The following is a 17,365-nucleotide window of genomic DNA, read 5'->3' as shown; positions in this document are numbered from 1 at the left end:
CTCTTGCGGAGGGACAGCTGAGGGACGACCCGCCGCGCGGGAGGGAGGAGAGGCCTGAAGAGGGTGCAGCACACGAGGAGGTGGAGATAACGAGCGGACCAGACGGCCTGACGGGACTGAGGGGGACACAGGAGAGGGCTCGGCTGACGGAGGCCGCACTGGCTGCACACAACGTGGGCGACGCGGTGGTCCTAGATAGCGCCTCTGATGCCAGGACGGAGGTATCTGGTTCTGCGGACAGCCTGCAACTTTTTCCGAAAATAACTGCACAAGAGGCGAATGAACTTTAACGGGACTTCGGAAGACACCGCTTGGTAATGTATAGCCTGCATGAAAGACCTTGGGCGGGCTAACCGGGGTCGGGGGTACGGACACTCGCTGGGGCACGCCGTAAGGACTCCGGCGAGGCCCAGGCGAGGGAGAGCGGGACCACACCCCCAGGCGCAGCAATGGTACTGTTTGCTTGTCACCCCAGTTGGGTGCTAGTGTTTGGACCTCATAGTTCTTTGAATGGGGACCTTGATGTTTTGGGGTTGTTAGTAACTGGGGCACACACGGCAGCAATTACTGGGAAGTTGGTAACATGGTTGGATACACTGAACCTAATTGTCGCAAACGGCCATGGGGTCACTTAGCGAATACAAAATGTGCACCTGGAATGTGAGAGGTATGAGCTCAATCCATAAAAGGTATAGGGTGCTTGCGCAACTGAATAGGAGACGTATTGCAGTGGCATACTTACAGGAAACACATCTGAATAGGGATGAAGGTGCGAAACTGCTCAAGAAGTGGAAGGGGCAACTATTTGCTACTACTTATTCTGTGTTCTCCCGGGGAGCGGCGATATGGATTAGGAACTCAGTCCCCTTCAAGGTGATGGAGGAGAGGTTAGACCCTGAGGGCCGGTATGTGCTTGTCAGGGGATTGTTGGATGGCTCCCCTGTTGTGCTTGGCTGTGTGTATGCACCGAATGTGGGACAGGGGGGTTTCTTGACCTCGCTTAACAGAGTGATAGCTGACTGGTCGGAGAATGTGTGGATTATTGGAGGGGACTTTAATGCAGTCCTGGACATATCGCTGGACAGGTCCCACCCGCCACTGCAGGCTACTGAAAGCAGGCGACAGGCGGAAGCGCTTTCTCAGTGGGCGGCGGGTTGGGGGCTAGCAGATATTTGGAGATGCATGCATTTGACGGACAGAGAGTATACCTTCTTTCCCCCCCCCCCATGGCCTACACACGAGAATAGACCACATGTTTTGCAACATGACATTACTGGGGGAGATGGTAGGCTCAGAACACATGGGTAAGACCTTCTCGGACCACAATCCAGTCGAGGTCACGCTGAGATGGGGCAAGATACCCACGCCGATACCGACGTGGCGTATGTCCCCGGACCTGCTCGAGGACACCGTTTTTAAAGCTACCATGGCGGAACACATCGCACAACATTTACACATAAATGATGGCTCGGCTAGTACACGCCAAATAGAGTGGGATGCCTTCAAGGTGTATATAAGAGGGGAGGCATTGAACACACGAACAGGTATGAGGCGTATGGTCATGGAGAAGCTTAGTGATGTGGAGGGCCGACTGGCCATGCTGGAGAGGGAGGCTGCGGGCACGAACTTGCCTTTTACGCCATTGCAGGAGGCACACATTCAACACGCCGAGCTGTTGGAGGAACTGCGTGTCCTGGATTACAGGGAATATACATGTAGACAACATGCCCACGCAGACAAATCCGGACCTCTATTGGCCCGGATATTGCGAGATGCCCCGGACCCTACTCCTGTGTTGGAGGTTATGGATCAATCTGGGAGGCTGGTGGCGACACAGTTCGGTGTAAACGTTGCCTTTCGTGAATACTATGAGTCGTTGTACGGCCCACATCGAAGTATGTCTGATGAGGCATTTGAAGAGTTCATGTCGGGAATCGAGCTGCCGCGCCTAGGTAGGACCCAGAGTGACGACTTGGCACGACCTATATCGGTCGCGGAAATACGACAGGCAATAAAAGCACTCCCAAGGAACAAGACCCCGGGAACCGATGGCCTCCCGGCTGAGTTTTATGGGGCGTATGTAGATTTGCTGGCCCCGCGACTACACGAGGTGTTCAACGAAGCGAAGAAAGCGGGTGGGTTACCGCAGTCTACGCTGCAGGCCCTGATTGTTTCATTGCCTAAGCCGGGTAGGGACAGTTTACGTTTAGCTAACTATAGACCGTTGTCCTTGTTGAACACCGATCACAAGGTACTGAGCAAGGTGTTGGCGACAAGACTGGCGCAATATGTCCCGGGCCTGATCCACCCGGACCAATGTGGTTTCGTGCCTGGCAGAAGCACGGCGATGAACCTGCGGAGGCTTAGCCAACTCATGCTTCACGAGCATTCACCCGTGACAACTGAGGGCTGTATATCGTTGGACCTGCGGCAGGCATTTGATTCCCTTCGTTGGGATTATATGTTTGCGGCGTTGGAACGGTTCGGGGTCCCGGCTGACTTCATTGCTTGGATCCGATTACTATACACCCGCCCCACTGCTAGGGTCCGCACGAACAGATGTATCTCACCTCAATTGGCAATAGCGAGGGGCACGAGGCAAGGTTGCCCACTATCCCCGCTGTTGTTTATTATGGCACTGGAACCGCTCCTGTGTAAACTCCGGCTTCAAGCACGGTACAGAGGTATCAAGAGGGGAGGTGTAACACATGTGGTGTCGGCATACGCCAATGACATCATCCTTTACTTGAGGGACTTAAAGGGGGGACTGGATCCCATCCCCGAGCTTTTTGAAGACTTTAGTGCACTCTCGGGCCTTACGATCAGCGAGTCTAAATCCCATGGATACTGTTTTGCTGCTCTGGAGGCAAGTGATCCCTTGTTTTTCCCACCTCACAGCTTCCAAATGGCGGAGACTACTTTCCGCTATCTGGGGATACAGATTTACAGAGGGGCGACAAATATGCTTGAGGGCAATCTGGGTCGGGCTGTGGACCGCACTACCATTGTCAGTGGCGGGCAGGGTGGCCGTCTCTAAGATGGTAGTCCTCCCGAGGCTCCTTTACTACTTTACGAACTTGCCCTTTATGGTCCCAGCTGCGGTATTTCGAACCTTGAATACCATACTAACGGAGCTGGTCTGGGGACGGGGCACACGCCGCATAAGTTTGGCGAAGCTACAGCTACCCACGGCGGCTGGAGGGATGGGAGTTCCTGACTTACTGGCGTATTACTATGCGTGCCAATTACAGTAGCTGGCTATTGGCTAGCGGGACGCAACCTGCACGAAATAGGCATGTCTGAAGAAGACAGGAGAAGGGGTGCCGTCCACACACTGTTGCTGCCCAACGCGGCGATCTGTGGGCAAGCTCCTCCCTTACTCAAGATGGCCATCTCCTGCTGGAGGAGAGCTGTGCGATACACGTCCCCCACCTCCTCCTACGCTCCCACAATACCATTACTGGGGATCCCATTGGGGACGGGAATTTTGTCTACACGGGCGCTCACCACATGGACGGATGCCGGGGTGTCGCAAGTGGGCGATTTTTTCAATGATGGACACATGATGACATTCGATAGCTTTGCGCAGTGGCAGTATCATAGCCAATGAGGTCTAACCGAGGCGCGATTATTGCTTATTGATGATGACATTCAATGACTTTTGCACAGCACACCACACGCCTGGGGGAATGTTCTTACTCCACGGAGGGGTGCGCGGCTACATCACACGGAATTGGGCACCGGCAGGCGACGAACCACTTGTCAACCCATTACACACGATGCTATACCTGATGGGTTCAGGGAGCCATTTAACGAAATGGATTGCGAGTGGTATTCGTGCGGGGAGGGCGATTTCGCTGCAGCCGCTGCGTGAAGTGTGGGGGAGGGATGCAGGCCGAGCGTTTCAAGATAAGGAATGGGAGCATGTTCTTAAATTCCCCAAGAGAGTCTCGAGAAACCCGAATTTAAATTTATACAACTTATGATCTTACACCGCGCGTACCTCACGCCTCACCGCCTGCATTTAATGTTTCCCACCGCGCCAGATTCCTGCCCTCGGTGTGGACTGGCGGATGCAAGGTTAATACACATGCTATGGGATTGCCCGAAATTGGGATATTTTTGGGCTACAATACACACTGCACTACACAGAGTGTCCCCCACCAGACAGTACAACACTATATCCTTTAGCTTGCTGGGACTAGGGACCGCTGAACGTAAAAGAAGTGTGGTCACGAGGTTCATTGACCTCGCACTACTAATGGCCAAGCGTGCTATTACCATGAGGTGGAAATCGAGCAGGCCACCTGACCCAGACGTATGGAAAGCAGAAGTAGTGAGGTGGGGTAAGGCTGAGGGTATGGCATTACAGACCGAAGAGCGCAAAGGCTTGAGAAGGGTTCCTATATCTCTTGAGTGGAATGCTGTGATGATATCCTTTGAAACGGCTGAAGTGGACTCTACCACCGGGAGTGCGTCTGTGGATGACTGAAATGGGTAGAATGCCATGGGAATAACGCTTCCTTGGACTCACGTGCGCTTCTGTATGGCAAGGGACAGTAGCTCATACACAGACACAGGTGCACGAAAGAAGAAAAGAGTAGACATTTGGCCATGGCTGCGTTGTGGCTTATGGGACACAGAGGGCATTGCGACAAACCTTTGGAGAAACTAAGAGACGGATTCGGATTGTACCACCATGGATAGTTGACACAATATGCTTACTTTGATGTGCCTGGGGAGGGATGCTGGGTGGGGGGAGTTGGGCGGGAAAAGTTGGGGTTGGGTGGAAATTTGAAAAGAAGAAAAGGTGATTGGAGCTAATACAGTATACCTGGAATGTGTGCCTTCTTGAGCTGAACTGTACTGTGATGTTTTTGCAATGATATCCTGCAAATAAAAAGAATTTTAAAAAAAAATGACACCCAATGGGAACATTGTCCTATTCCCATAAAAGGCAGCTCAAATACCCTTTTGAATAAATTCACATATTTTACTGACTTTGATCGGTCTAACCCGAGCTCATTTTATTTTAAATTAAATTACAAATCGAATTAGAAAGTGAGACTTACTCAATCAAAAGGGATGGCTAAGAGGTTTACTTAAAAGGGGAGGAGTGCACTTCCACACCTGATCATTCACTCGTATGCAAGAATGCTTAATTGCACGACACGTATAATGTGGAGGCTCCGAATTTAGCTTGCATTATGAATGGAATTCCTGTGCCAGCTATCGTACCAACATTCACACTAATAGCTAACGGTAGCTATTTGCTTTTAAATAATGAAGCTTGCTGCGGGATGTTGGCTGGAATTCCGTACATTGTCACTGTTTCACAGCGAGTAGGGAGGCTTGATATCTCGATTTGGCCTTTCATTCCGCCCCTGAAAGCAGAGTTCAACAAGTTGATCAGAATAAGAGCTTTATTGTCTCAAAAAGAAGTCGCTCTCACTTCTTCTCATGAAACATTTGTTCTTCATGTTACTAAAACGCGTACAGAAGTACACTTGCTTTTAAATATGGATCTCCCACTTCATTTTGGTGCTTTAATCCACACTATCTTTAATGCCTCAACCACTACAGGCCTGGCCCACTTTTTTAAAACTGTTAGCTCCAGCCTTGTGACCTCATTCCAAACTATATTTGGTGTGATACCGGCATTTTTTCATACTATTTTTTCCAGCGTCTTTGGCGGCTTCCCTCTAATTCTCACCTTGGCTGACAGTGTGCTGCTATTGATTTGCTTGCTCCAAAATGGCTGCACTGTCTGTGTCAAGAGACAGCCGACCCAAGCTCACGCAGCTTCATAATCGAAAGCTTGAACACTATGGAGTACTGCCATTGGGCATATTGGGCGTGGTATATGGATTATCATTTCGCTTTTCATACTTTACTTGTGCTGAAAATGCCAGAATGCTGGCTTTGCGCTGCCTTTGTCTTGGTCAGCTTCGTACAGCCCTGTGCCGTGAATGCTTCAGCACTGGCAGCAGGCTCCTGCTCACCTCTCCCATCCTACACTGGCACCACCAGCCTCTATGTCCTGTGAAGAGGTGGTGACTAAGAATAGTACAAAACAAATAAGCACATTTTCCAAAATGCTTTATTATCACTAAAATCAAATTTAATGTTGCCAGGTAGCACCCAAACAAACTGTTTTCTTGTGGAAAATGGCTTTGTTTAGCTTATATAACACTGTTATTTATCGCTGAAACATCAAGTTACCGTTTGATGAGATTAGGAACAGGAATGACTGCCTTGCACGGAGGAAACATCTGGACCATAACAATAAACTAAATAAGTAGAAACGGGTGCCCTGCTGAAACATGAAGCGCTGGGCCCGTGTGGAGAAAAGTAATACGGTGTGGATATAAAAGCAGTAGTCCCCAAAGGAGCATATATACAACTACAGCGTAACCAAACTGTAGTTGGCCGGTCCTCCTGAGAGAAAACCGCAAGTGATGTTACAGGAGTGCCAACCAATCAGAAGCCATCAAAGAAGAATGATGGAGGAGTAAACCAATGGCAAGAAGCCAGGTGGGATCACACTCCTTGTAAAGATTACAGCAGGTCTTGCAGACAGTGCATGTGCTGATGCTCAACCTATAAAATATTTAAGGGACAGAGTGGGCACACCCAAAAGGAACTCCCCTATACAGGCTGGCCACAACATGGACACCATGCCGTGGCAGCCGTTACAGGACTCTTGGACATGGAGCCAATTGAAATGAAAAGATGATAACAGTTCCTTATGACAAAACTATGGCACACCTGAAGCCATCTTGATTGAATCAAACTGATAAACCTAAAAATATTTCATTTAAAAAGGAACAAAAAGAGGCAGTCCATTTTGTAATAGACATTATGGTTAGTGCCGTAGAAAGCAAAATTAGAAAACCTTTTAAATGAGTTCTCAAATATCTTCTTCTATTTCATTAAAACGTTTTGGCATGCAGACTGAAACATGCACTTTCAACGCCAGCAGCAGATTGCCAGTTAACTCCCTGGTGATCAGCAGCTGTACCACAGTGTTCTAATGAGCAACTAGAGTACTAACTTTCTGAAATTATTCCAAAAGTGTGGCACAGCTGAAATTCACCTTGATGGAATTGAAGTGGAAAACTGAAAGTACTTTCTACTGAGGATACCTCAGTAAGTTATACATTTGCTAGCTAAAGAAAAGCAAAGTTTCGATTCTATTAAGGACAAAGAGGCAACAAATATTCATATTTTTAATCACTTTATTAATCCAGCAGCATTCAAAGAACATCTTAATGAAAAACAGCATTTACTACATTTTCCATTAACCATAAGCGAATCCAAGAAATGCATCGAGCTGCGCAGAGGAAGCAGGGAATCCTAGGAGCAGCATTGAGCAGCGCAGAGGGAGTGGGAAATCCAAGGACTGTAATCAAGCAGCGCAGAGGGGTGAAGGAATTTACCCGTTTAGCACCTCAAGCCTTGAACACAAAATGAAGAGTCGGTCAGACATTAGAGAATACAAACCAATAACTGTTTATTCAAAGTACACTCAGAGCGGAGCCTGGTCTGCCCAGTCGCTAGGAGTGCTGCAGAAGGACTGACATCATCCAGCATAAAGATACATTATGTACATTTCAGAACCAATGAAGGCACGCCCATCATTGAATTTTCCAAGCAGATGTAGCTAAACAGTGAAATACAAGAAGTAAGTTTCAATTCTGAGAGCGGGCACACATTATCTGCTATTCAAGGTCGTTCTGCCCGTCCCTGCCACTAGACAAGTGGGAGAAGGCCTCTATATGGTGTGAAAGGTATGCGCTAATAAGAGCAGCTCCTCATCCATGCACACAAAGCCCTCCACGACACCGGCCCTGCGCACCTCAACAGACGACTCAGCTTCTACACCCCCACCCGCAAGCACCGCTCTGCCGACCTCGCCCACGCCACGGTCTCCCGCATCTGAAGAATGACAGCGGAGGCAGATCCTTCTCCCACCTCGCAGCCAAGACCTGGAACACCCTCCCCACCAACCTCCGGCAGACCCAAGACCCACTGGCCTTCAGAAGACTACTCAAGACGTGGTTATTTAATCAGTAGCAACTCCCCCCCCCCCAGCGCCTTGAGACCCTCACGGGTATGAAGTGCGCTTCACAAGTGTCCTGATTGATTGATTGATTAGTGAAGCAAAACTCAACCCTGGAGCAATGCAACTCAGAAAAGGACATTTCTCAGAAATAGCAAAGAATTAGTTTCAATCATGATTCTTCAAAATGGTGCCCAAGTAGAAAATGGCCACAAATGCTAACTTACATATAATAATACATAAACAAAATCATTTCTATTGTAACAGGGGGTTGGGTATCCAAGGAGGGGCATGGAGTAGTGCAGAGGGAGTAGGGAATCCAAAGAGCTGCTCGAGTAGAAAATCCAAGGAGTGGCATCGAGCAGGGCAGAGGGTGTAGGGGATCCAAGGAGCTGCATCGAGCAGCGCAGAGGGAGTAGGAATTCCATTAGTTATTGTTGGAGTGCACCTCGCTTGCAGCACTCCACACTGTTCACACTTTACTATTGCACGTTGTACCAAATTCTGTCTCATGGCTGGTGGCTTTGACTGTGCCTTGCCATACAACAATAATAGTAATGAACAATAAGAAAATAAAATTCCCACTGTGCAACTTTAGTTAGATATTATAGCTCTCCTGCGTCTCAACGATATCTTCATGTATACTGCAACAAATAGACAAAAGATAGTGATTAAAATCAAATATGTATCTACATATTTCAAATAAAAAAGATGTCCACCTAATAACTATTTCAATCCTTCTGTCAGTAATGATTAACCAAGATGTACCGCTAGTTCTTCATCAAGGTTAAGGCCTGTCGGATGAAGGGTGTTGTACCTGATAATCAATTTTGATTCTAATCTTCTTAGTTCTAATATTCTGTTGCCGCCCCATCCTCGAATTGGAACACTATCAAGCACACTGGATTTCAGCAGGTTACAAATCTGGTTAGGGAAGTTTTTCAAATGTCTGGCAATGGGGTATTGTTGATCTTCATTGTGAATAGCTTGCATATGTTCTAATACTCTTTTTTGGCCTCATGGACAGTACTCCTGATATAGAATTAATTGCACGGACATTTGAGAGCATATATTGCAAATTCTGTATTGCAAGTAAAATGTTTTAGGATTTTGTGTGCTGCTAGTTTTTCGGATAGTTTAATGGTCTTGCAATTATCACTAAACTTATATGCCTTGCATTTTCTACAACTGAAAAATCCTTTGATGTCAGTCTTATCCCTTTCCAGATTAAGTAAACAGTGACTCAACATGTCTTTTAGGAATCTCACTTTTTTTAAAGTGATGGCTGGCTTGTCTCCAACAGGTTTTACTAAATCTGGGTCTGTTTTTAAAACTTCCCAGTATTTTCTTAAACTATGTTTCACCTGCCAGGCGTGGTTGTTAAAAGATGGAATGAATCTATTTTGCTTGTCCTTATCCTCATCTGTCTTTTTCTTTGGTACTAGCAATTCATTATGTTTGAGTTTTTCAACCTTCTTACTGGCTTGTCTAATGGTTTTCTTAGCATACCCTCTCTCAGCAAATCTTTGCATCATATGCACCTTTTCTTTCTGAAATCCCTAGTCAGTGCTACAGTTTTTTTTCGAATGTAATAGCTCTCCGTAAGGGATGCTTTGGATTAGAAAGATAGGGTGGCAGCTGTCCGTGTGCAGTAGACTATTGCCTGCTGTTTCTTTTCCTACCTCCTCCAATTTCAGAACTAGAAATTTTGTTGATGTTGCTACTAAATGATAGGTTTAGGGACTTATCATTGAGTATGTTGACAAATTCGTAAGCTTGATTCTGGGTACCCTTCCAGATAAAAAAGATGTCATCTATGTATCTGACCCAGAGGACGACGTGGTCTTCAAAGTGTCTGATGTTACTGACAACTTGCTTCTCCCATCAGCCCAGGTACAACCCAGCAAAGCTGAGGGCAAAGCAAGTTCCCATCACCGTTCCCTGGGTTTGTCTGTACAGTATTTTATTGAAAATGAAGAAATTGTTTATTAGTCAAATGTGTATCATATCTAAAATCATCTCAGTATGCAGCAGATATGAGAACGATCTTCCCTCAAGGAAGTATCGACAAGGCTCGGGCTGAGCAAATTGGAAAAGATGGTATACAATATAGATGTATCTAAACCTTGGTCCTGAACAAGGTGGAGATGTAAATTGAAGATGTCCGTCAAAACGTGGATTGACGTTTTTTAAATTGTCCATTGTTGCCTGACTTCACAGGACAAATGTAAACAATGTATAATGTCTTGTACTCAAAGAAGAGTTTTTGTCTTTTTGTGTGAGATTTAATTTTGAAGCTCCTTTTTGAGTGCTGTGATAGATATTTATGTACACAGATGTACAACCTTAATTGAAAATGTGGATTGTTTTGAGATTGATTAAAGAAAAACCTTTTTGCAGTCTCAGAGGTGACAAGTGTGGTATTGATTATTTACACATCGTGCAATATGATTGTACTAATGTGGAACAGAAACAGCATTCATGTTCATTCGTACCTATATATAAGGTGTTGAGTTTTTGTGTATTTTTTGAGTATTCATTGGCACTCTGTTACCTAACCTTTCTCACTCCCTCTTTGGTTAACTTCAAGCAAACCCTTGGACTGTCCTCTGTCACACTTAGTAAAGAGTCTGTCCTCCTTGGGTCTCCGAAGTCATGCCCTGAGTGCAGTTTGTCTTGTCCCTGACATACTTCATGTAGAGCCCGGCCTCTTCTTTCTACACCGGTCTCAGAGCCTGGCATCTCTCATGTGCCACTGGGCGTGTGCAGTCCGTCTTGTCCCTTACATACTTCATGTAGAGCCCGGCCTCTTCTTTCTACACCGGTCTCAGAGCCTGGCATCTCTCATGTGCAACTGGGCGTGTGCAGCCGCTGTCACATGTAGAGCCCGGCCTCTTCTTTCCACACAGGGCTCAGAGCCTGGCATCTCTCATGTGCCACTGGGCGTGTGCAGCCGCTGTCACATTTGGAGCCCGGCCTCTTCTTTCCACACAGGGCTCAGAGCCTGGCATCTCTCATGTGCCACTGGGCGTATGCAGCCGCTGTCACATTTGGAGCCCGGCCTCTTCTTTCCCCACAGGGCTCAGGGCCTGGCATGTCTCATGTGCCACTGGGCGTGTGCAGCCGCTGTCACATTTGGAGCCCGGCCTCTTCTTTCCACACAGGGCTCAGGGCCTGGCATCTCTCATGTGCCACTGGGCGTATGCAGCCGCTGTCACATTTGGAGCCCGGCCTCTTCTTTCCACACAGGGCTCAGGGCCTGGCATCTCTCATGTGCCACTGGGCGTATGCAGCCGCTGTCACATTTGGAGCCCGGCCTCTTCTTTCCACACAGGGCTCAGGGCCTGGCATCTCTCATGTGCCACTGGGTGTGTGCAGCCGCTGTCACATTTGGAGCCCGGCCTCTTCTTTCCACACAGGGCTCAGAGCCTGGCATCTCTCATGTGCCACTGGGCGTATGCAGCCGCTGTCACATTTGAAGCCCGGCCTCTTCTTTCCACACAGGGCTCGGAGCCTGGCGTCTCTCATGTGCCACTGGGCATGTGCAGCAGCTGTCACATTTGGAGCCCGGCCTCTTCTTTCCACACAGGGCTCGGAGCCTGGCATCTCTCATGTGCCACTGGGCGTGTGCAGTCTGTCTCGTCCCTGACATACTTCATGTAGAGCCCGCCTCTTCTTTCCACACAGGGCTCAGAGCCTGGCATCTCTCATGTGCCACCGGGCGTGTGCAGTTTGTCTTGTCCCAGACATGCTTCATGTAGAGCCTGGCCTCTTCTTTCCACACAGGGCTCGGAGCCTGGCATCTCTCATGTGCCACTGGGTGTGTGCAGCAGCTGTCGCATTTGGTGCAGGGCCTGTTCTCTCTCACAGGGCTCAGAGCCTGGCATCTCTCATGTGCCACTGGGTGTGTGCAGCAGCTGTCGCATTTGGTGCAGGGCCTGTTCTCTCTCACAGGCTTGTTTATGAGAGCCCTGCGTCACTTTTGCACCACGTAACGGGGTACATGCATGACGCAGTGCTCTCAATCGACTTAAGAAGCCACACAAAGCCTCCCTGCGTAGTTTTAAGTGACCTCAGAAATCATGAGTAACGCAATGCAGTGCAGATCACTATGCCGCCTTAATCTGTGCCCGAGAGGCTTTTTTTGGTTGTTGCGGTGGGTTTTCCCACGTAACACGCACAGAATTTGACGCTGCCCCAGATTAACAAAATCATGTAAACCTGGGGAGCTGCCAAGTGTGTACGCCTCCTAAGGTGAGGCGTACTGAAAAGACATTCTGCAGGAGACATACAAAGAGAAAAACACCTCTTAGCATTGTTTGTGTTCAGGAAAGTGCCCCTGCACAAAAACAACCTTGCGTGCAGCGGAGGTACCCATGCGTTGGGGCTGGGCTGCCAAAACGGCGCCAGTGCAGGAAGAAAAGACATGAATGCACCGTATTGCCTTGCTGCACTGCCCTATGCCAAAATCCCATAAATGAGCCCCTGGTTGTCGGACCTGTCACACTGAGTTCAAATCCTCACTTCTCTGGGTTCCCTGTCACACTTAATGACGTCTCCTGGCTTCCACTTCTGTTTGCGTTGATCTGTTTCCATAACCATGCTTGTCCCTCATTAACAAGGACTGTATTCCACTCACAGCAGTAACCTCCCTGGAATTCTTACACGTGCAATCCTGAGTGGCTACGTATCTTGAATTACTAGCCCCGCAAAATCTTGACCCACTAATTACGGGTCTGAAAACCCCAGACGTGAGTCCCGTGCTCTCCATGCCACTGGAATCAAGCTATCCTGGCTGAAGAGGGGTGAAACCCGAAACCGGTTCTAGGATGCCTGTTTCCAGTCTAGGGAGGATCTGGCTTGGCAGTTCGCGCTGGACTGTTCCCATTGGGTGAAGGGTCAAGACTGATTTGCATATGGCTGGGTCCAAACTGGAATGGCATGGTGACCAAAAAAACAGAGGATTTAGGACCCAGATCTCTGTACTGGGGTGAATGTATGACATTGTTCTGCATTCTGCCCATCAATAGTTCTTTTTGCAGGTACAGCTGGAGCAGAGGAAGCGGAGCTGGAGTACACAGAGCAGGGACCCCCAATATTGGGTTTGAGCCCCACCACTATTCAGGAGGGTCGTGGCCTCCTCCCGCAGGTTAAACAAACATAGAAAAGAGTCAGCTAGGGTTGAGCTTAGGAGAAGCCACCTGAAAAAGTTTATGAGCAATGGGTGGAGGGTTCAAGGTGCAATAAAGAAGCAAATGAGGGGAAACATAGCGAAATATAAAGTATGTTCTTGTAAAGGACCGATCTGGGAGCATGAATAATTCTTAGCTATCCTGCGAGATCGACGAATGGAGACAACACTACTGCGACATTTACGCCCGCCATTTAGAGCACCCGAAAGGACCCTAATGATCCAGACAATCTACTTTCCCAATACCCTATAATATGCCCCGATGAAGCCCCAGGCTGGATGGCCGTGTAAGGGGTGAACGACGTGTTGGCTGTCAGTTTTGTTCTCTAACTCACTCTCACGGATAGAGTGACAACACTCATGGCATCAGCCGAGAAGAATTTAAGAGAGCTTCTTCGAATGGTGCACTTGCCTTTGTTAAGTGTCCGCTTGGCACCTTGCAAAGCTTGGCAGACTTTAAGAAGGGGGCAGCATCAAGATCTTGAGAGGTGAAAAGAACTGCTACATAGTACCAGAACACAGCTTTTACCTGTCTGCAGCAAGGCACACATGTCTGCACTAAGCCCCTGCGTAGGTCCTCCTCCTGCAGGCAGTGATGGGAGTACAACTGAATACACCTGGTATGCTGATCTCCTGTCAAGTGCCATACTGGCTGCAGCACACTCCCTCTAACACCTCACAACATGCACATGCCACTTAACGCACCCTTACATCTCTAGACGCATGGGTGCGCAAAGCTCATGGCATGAGAAGGACATTCTTGCATCTCTGAATCAGATGACAAGAGGTAAAATTAATCACTCGCAGTAAAGGAAGCCAATGGCTGGAGTGGGCTGACCCACTGCCCGATGCTGAAGCAAAATGTGAATGACACAACAACAGACCAATGGATGAAACCCCTTGAATAGTATAAGGAAGGCAGCTTTTTGTATGGTCACCCCCAGGATTTTTTGACCGATGGTTTTTAGACTCTAAGAGAGAACTGAGGCCTGCTAGCCAGACCTCCGCGTCAGTGCCGTGACCTCAAAACTTGTACGTTACATTGGCTTTACCCACTTGGTGTCGGCTACCTTACCTATCAGTCCCTTGTATGTGGTACACTGGTAACAGGGCATGTAAGTTAGAAGGTCACCCCAAGTACTGCAGCACTGGTTGCACCACCCTGGGTGTGATAAATGTCAAAGGAGTCTCCCAGCTACTCACTGCAGACTGGAAGAGCAGTTTCAAACTGCTTGCCCGATGTTCCCATTTAAAGCCATGGCAAAGTCAAGTGTGCCCTTGAAACATGCGTAAGTTACCCCTATAGCAGGTCTATCGAGCCCTAAGGCAGGGCGCAGCATATTTTACATGTTCTTCAAGGAAAAATCTGCAACTGTTGTTTTTATTGTGGAAAGACTTGGCCGCCCCATTGGCGAGTACAGGGTTACATGCTGACACCTCAGCTGTGCTAAATCCTGAATGGTGTAACCAAAGTTGATACAACAAAGTATCAAACAACTCTTGCATTAAGCCCCACTTGATTCTGAAGCTTAAATAAATGTAATAATTTACAGTGTACAACAAGTCTAAAGTTGCCACTTTGTAACCTTCTGTCTGCTATGCCTTTAGCAGTTAGCTTGCGTCTGAGACAGTTTTCTGCCCTCCCGGGGAGCCATGTTAACGACCTCCAAGAAAGGAGACAATAGGGTCCTGCACTGGAGAGAGGTGTTACCTCCCTCCTACAGGAAGCCATGCGGGATTTGACCCAAAATGTGACCTTCAAAGCTGAAGCTGCCTTTGAAGAGCAAAGGGGAACACTTGGCAGAGGGCCAGCTCGATTGTTTAGGCAGAATAGCTGACACCCGGAAGGAGAGGGGAAAACGGTTGTAATTTTTCAGGACATGTAGCCCCCTCATTAGCCACTCCTCTGGGTTTGGGGCTAGAGAGCTTTGGAGACTGAGAGAGGGGGTTCTGCTATCTTTGGAGCATGCGGAATCCTGGGATGCCCACATGCCACACTTCCCAATAAGTGGTTATCAGGAAAGAGGGTACCTGGTAGCCCAATGGCTACAAGCTGCACCATACCCTGAGGGCACTTTTCTGTACATAAATAGAGCCCACCTGGCACCCAGATCTCATCTGGACTGAAGGAAGGACCGAAGAAGGACTGCCGTGCTGCACCGTGGAAACGACAAAGAGAGACTGCACTAAAATGGGGTGCACATACTGAACCTGGTGGCAGGCGAAGGAAAGGGACTGTACCTGCTGTTTCCAGAGGCCAGCCAAAACCAAGAGACTCCAAGGGGCAGGTAGCTGTCCTCCTGTTCACAGAGCAGGGCTACAGCAACTGAGAAGCCTGCTAGGGGAATCCATATTTAAGGGTCTTTGGACCCGAAGTAAAAGGAGCAAGGAAAACAGCCTTAGATCTGTCCTCAAGATATGATTTAAGCCAGGACAGAGCTTTCCCTTGAGTTCTAATCTTCAACAGCTGTAGGCTAGAATACGAGACTGTGTCAAACGCTGATGACAAATCCAATTCTACAACCGTAGCCGATGCACCCTGAACCAGATTAGACTTGATAATTTCAGAGATCTCCAGTAAGGCCAACTCTGTACTGTACCCTGTACACTGCGTTTCATGGAAAAGGGAGTTTGATTCCATAAAAAGGGAAAGCTGTCTATTAGCCACCTTTTCCAGCATTTTGGCTACTGTGGGAAGAATTGAAATAGGTCTGAATTTGCTAAGAGTTTTGGGGTCAGCATTAGTTTTGTTAACAGTGGTACCTGGAGGGACTGTTTTCACCCCTTCAGAACAAACAGCAGACTTCTGTGAGGCGTTCAGCAGTTTGTTCAAAATGTGGTTAACAAACAGCAAAGCTGATTTCAGGATTTCAGGGAGGATTTCAGGGAGGCAACTGTCTCGGGGCAAGCCAAACTTGCAGATGGAAGAACATATAGGTCTAGATTTTTCATATATTACTTAATCAGGTTGTCACCCTATTTAGGGACTCACATTTCTGACAGAAGAGTGACACAGGGCCCGATTCACAGAACGAACTTAATTCTGGGAGTTTTTAAGGACCAGTTAAAGGTGAATTGCTAAATTACCTTTCTTGCTGATTATGGACCACACATGTGTCCTAACCACATCTGTTAGATTGATCCAAATCTTTTAAGAGAGGAAAGCGCTTTAATCCTGTGGGCTCGATTCACAGAACTAACTTAAGACAAAATCCTAAACTTACTACTTTTGGTATTCACAGAACGTACTTACTACTTTTGGTGGGATAGAGCCATGTCTTCAACTTCTTCCTGAGCTGCAGCAAGTTCTCCATCTGCCTGAGTTCAGTTGGGAGTTTATTCCAGGCCAGTGCCGCTGCAATACTAAAGGCCCTTCCTCCTGATTTAGCTCTTTTAAATCTAGACACTCTTACCAGCTTAGCTGATGAGGAGCGGAAGATGCGCTAGGCAGCGTACTTTAAAACGGCTGCTTAGAAACATGTTGTGTTTGGTGTCAAACACCTTGGAATCCTACCTCCCGCGGGAAGGCATGATTCCTCCCTTCTAGAGGGACTTATGTGAAACACCGGTACACCCGATACCCGCTTTTTCGACCTGGGCATCACAAAATAGATGATGCCAGGCACAGACACAAGTCTGACCTCCTGCTGCTGAGCCAAGCCTGACAATAGGTTTCCTGTCACGGGCGGTGTGACCACCTCCCAGAGAGACCTTAGTGTATTGGGGCTGAGTGGATGCACTCTTAGAGTGCCAGAAAGTCTGCACTGGGGGCACATTTGGTGTCCCTGTGCATAGTCCAGCTCAAACCGGTTGCAGGAGCCATTTGCTCCTGCACTGGTGTGAAACTGGACAAAGGACATGGGTGTAGCCACCCCTCTGTCCTTACCCTCCCCTAGGAGGGTCCCTAGAGTTAGTTCAATGCCTTCCCTGGGTATAAAGTGGGAAACCTGACTACAGGACTTTGGATTTTACCTGGACTAAACTCTGCAAGCAGAAACCAAGTATTTCAATGGTCTACACTTCGCTGGAAGATAGAAGAAACTCCCTTGGAGTAAAGGAGTTACCCCCCTGCATCAGCAGGCACCTAAAAGCATCTGACTGGTTTGCATCTC

At 48.0% G+C, this 17,365-nt stretch overlaps 1 protein-coding gene and 1 pseudogene across 1 annotated transcript in view; both read left to right on the top strand.

The window, feature by feature from the left end:
• Positions 1–17,365, top strand: part of LOC144805953 (uncharacterized) — a 630,307-nt gene that overhangs the window by 110,033 nt on the left and 502,909 nt on the right. The window lies entirely within an intron of this gene.
• Positions 3,578–3,643, top strand: LOC144805959 (U4 spliceosomal RNA; annotated as a pseudogene).

This window comes from Lissotriton helveticus (assembly GCF_964261635.1).
Source record: "Lissotriton helveticus chromosome 1_1 unlocalized genomic scaffold, aLisHel1.1 SUPER_1_unloc_35, whole genome shotgun sequence".
In the NCBI taxonomy this organism is placed as follows: Eukaryota; Metazoa; Chordata; class Amphibia; order Caudata; family Salamandridae; genus Lissotriton; species Lissotriton helveticus.
This window is presented reverse-complemented; position numbering and strand designations above follow the sequence as displayed.